Here is a 3715-nt window from a genome sequence, read left to right as displayed (position 1 = left end):
TCGTCTGCACCGAGTCATGGTCAAGAAACAAATAATGAAATGAGAGACAGAAAGAGGAGGGATGAAAAGGGGAGAGTTCATCTTTAGTCCAGGTTTAGTCCGGGTTTAGTCCAGGTTTAGTCTGGGTCTAGTCCTCCTTCAGGACTGGTTTTAATTCTAGTTTAGTCCAGGTTTAGTCCTGGTTTAGTTCCCAAATTTGTCTTTAGATTAGATTTTTGGAACAACAGCTTCTCAAAAGATGAAACCACCGACCTTTATTTGTCCAACACAAACGAGGAGACGAAACGAGGAGACGAAACGAGGAGACGAAACGAAACGAGGAGACGAAACGAGGAGACGAGTTCATCTTTAGTCCGGGTTTAGTCTGGTTTTATTCTACTTTAAGTCCTGTTTTTAATCTTAGTTTAGTGCTGATTTATTCCGGGTTTAGTCCTGGTTTAGTCCTGGTTCAGTCCTGGTTTAGTCCGGGTTTAGTCCTGGTTTAGTCCTGGTTCAGTCCTGTCCTGGTTTAGTTCTGTTTTTTAGAGGAGATTTTGACGTCGTTTCTCAGTCGTAAATATTCACAGTCGTTGTTCTCGTGCAGACGTTCGTTTCGTGCGTTTTGGTTCCGTCGCGTTGAGCCTCTGTCTCTGTTCTGACTTTTTGGGTTTTTTAAAGTGTTTTGAAGTGTTTTGTCCAGATCTCGGGGGGAGGGACTTTTTGATGCACAGAAACTCCAACAGTTTAAATGACTTCAGATCTGTACTTTTATCTTTGGTTTTACTCGGATACTTTCTGTTACTCGCTCAGTGTTTCTTAGACAAACTTTATTTCTGGAAACGTCCTGGACTCGTTGGTCGACGTTTATAAAAAAGAGTAAAAAATCAAACACTGAACTGGTTCCAGGGACCAGGTTCTGACTTTGTTTCTCAGATTAAATCGTCTGGTTTAGTTTCCAAATTTGGTTCATTTCATGTTTTTGTTGTTGTTTTTTGGAACTTGCAGCTTCTGAAAAGGTCAAACTCACCCACATTTCAACTGTTTTGTCCCGAACAAAAGAGGAAAAATCTCAGGAGATTAATATTATACTTATATTTTTATTAGTCCTGGTTTAGTCCGGGTTTAGTCCGGGTTTAGTCCTCCCTTTAGGACTGGTTTCAATCCTAATTTAGTCCTGTTTTTAATCCCAGTTTAATGTTTATTTAGTCCAGACTTAATCCTGGTTTAGTCCTCCTTGTAGGACCTTTTAAAATCCTAGTTTAGTTTAGTCCTAATTTAGTCCGTTTAGGTTTAGTCCGTTTAGGTTTAGTCCTGGTTTTTGGTTTAGTCCTGGTTTAGTCCTGGTTTAGACCTCCAGGTTTAGTTTAGTCCTGGTTTAGTCCTGGTTTAGTCCAGGTTAGTCCTGGTTTAGTTACCTGGTTTAGTCCTGGTTTAGTCCTGGTTTAGAACCTAGGTTTAGTCCTGGTTTTAGGTTTAGTCCTGGTTTAGTGGTTTAGTTCCAGGTTTAGTCCTGGTTTTAGTCCTCCAGGTTTAGTCCTGGTTTAGTCCAGGTTTAGTCCAGGTTTAGTCCAGGTTTAGTCCCCTGGTTTAGTCCTGGTTTAGTCCGGTTTAGTCCAGGTTTAGTCCTGGTTTAGTCCAGGTTTAGTTCCTGTTAGTTCCAGGTTTTAGTTTTTTAGATCATTTTTTAGCATCATTTTAGATTCCCTAAATTTGTCCGGTTTAGTGATTTGATTTTTGAACTACAGCTTCTGAAAAGATGAAACCAACACAAACGAGGAAAAAAATCTCGTCCCAGTTGAAAATGAGGAGGTTTTTTTTATTTTTTATTTTACTCTGGACGAGACGAGACTTGAACATCTTTTCCTAATTTATAAATTCCACAAATCACTTCCCAATTTTGGCGTTAAAATGTTTTTCTTTGATTTCGTGGTTTTGTTTTTGTTCTAGTTTTTGTTTCTGAACCGTAAAAGATGAAACTCCACGATTTTTAACCCATTTTTGTCCAGTCCAAATGTTCACTCTGTACGGGATGGTTTTTCTTTTGTGTTTACGATTTTGTCCCTCGTCCAAAAAACTTCAGACTAAAGTCGTTTAAACTCGCGTGGACGTTTCCGTTTTTCCAGTGCCGTGTTTTTTTATACATTTAAGCCGTCAGTGTTTCCAGCCTGGTGTTTTTTTGTGTGTTTTTTTGTGTGTTTTGTGGTTTTGTTGTGTTTTTTGGGTGTTCTGTCCTCGTGCACCAGGGCCACAGTCGCTCACGGTTCCTCGCGATTCGATACGATACTCGATACTCGATACGCGGCTCACGGTTTGATCAAAACGCAACGGCGACGACTCAAAAATCGCCCACGAAAGGAAAAGGAGAAAAAACGTGAAGATCGAACAAGATCCAAGTGTGATTTAGATCTGTTTCAGTAGTGTTATCAATCAGTGTATAGACCTGGTTTAGACCTGGTTTCCTGGTTTAGTCCTGGTTTACCTGGTTTACCTGTTTAGTCCTGTTTCTGGTTTAAGGACCTTGGTTTCCTGGTTTACCTGGTTTAACCTGGTTTAACCTAGCCTGTTTAGTCCTGGTTTACCTGGTTTTCCTGTTTACCTGGTTTAGTAGACCTGGTTTAGACCTGTTTACCTGGTTTTACCTGGTTTAGTCCTGGTTTAGTCCTGGTTTAGTCCTGGTTTAACCTGGTTTAGTCCTGGTTTAGACCTGGTTTAGACCTGGTTTATCCTGTTTACCTGGTAGACCTGGTTTAGTCCCTGGTTTAGACCTGGTTTAGTTTACCTGGTTTAGTCCTGGTTTAGTCCTGGTTTCCTGGTTTAGACCTGGTTTACCTGGTTTAGTCCTGGTTTAGACCTGGTTTAGACCTGGTTTAGTTTAGTCCTGGTTTAGTCCTAGACCTTTAGACCTGGTTTAGTCCTGTTTAGTCCTGGTTTAGACCTGGTTTAGACCTGGTTTAGACCTGGTTTAGACCTGTTTAGACCTGGTTTAGTCCTGGTTTAGACCTGGTTTACCTGGTTTAGACCTGTTTAGACCTGGTTTAGACCTGGTTTAGTCCTGGTTTAGACCTGGTTTTAGACCTGGTTTAGTCCTGGTTTAGACCTGGTTTAGTCCTGGTTTAGTCCTGGTTTAGTCCTGGTTTAGTCCTGGTTTAGTCTTGTTTAGTCCTGTTTAGTCCTGGTTTAGTCCTGGTTTAGTCCTGGTTTAGACCTGGTTTAGTCCTGGTTTAGTCCTGGTTGTCCTGTTTAGTCCTGGTTTAGTCCTGGTTTAGTCCTGTTTAGTCCTGGTTAGTCCTGGTTTAGTCCTGGTGTTTAGTCCTTTAGTTTAGTCCTGTTTAGTCCTTTAGTCCTGTTTAGTCCGTTATCCTTTTTTTCCATTTTCCATTTTTCATTTAAACACAAAATCGAAAAACTGAAAAATCGAATCATTATCTGTTTTTTTCATTTTGGTTTTGGAGACAAATAATGAAGAAAATTTATTGTTTTTTTTTTTCATTTTCTTATTTTTTGGTTTTATTTTGAAAAAACAAATGAACGAACGACACGGATTCTTAAGACAAACATCAACAACAACAAATGTGCGTCTCATTTGTTTAAATCCCGTCGCGTTTTTCGAAAAATGTCCAAAAAAAAACAGCAAACTGCAAAAAAACAACAAAATCTCCTGTGTTTTTTTGTTGTTTTTTTTTTTTTGCGTCAAAGCTGCAGATTCTGGAGTTTAAATCTGCACAAACACGTTCAG

The sequence above is a fragment of the Boleophthalmus pectinirostris genome, unplaced genomic scaffold, assembly GCF_026225935.1.
Source record: "Boleophthalmus pectinirostris isolate CB_2022bp ecotype Guang Dong unplaced genomic scaffold, ASM2622593v1 HiC_scaffold_16, whole genome shotgun sequence".
Classification (NCBI taxonomy): Eukaryota; Metazoa; Chordata; class Actinopteri; order Gobiiformes; family Gobiidae; genus Boleophthalmus; species Boleophthalmus pectinirostris.
Note: the sequence above shows the minus strand (reverse complement) of the source record.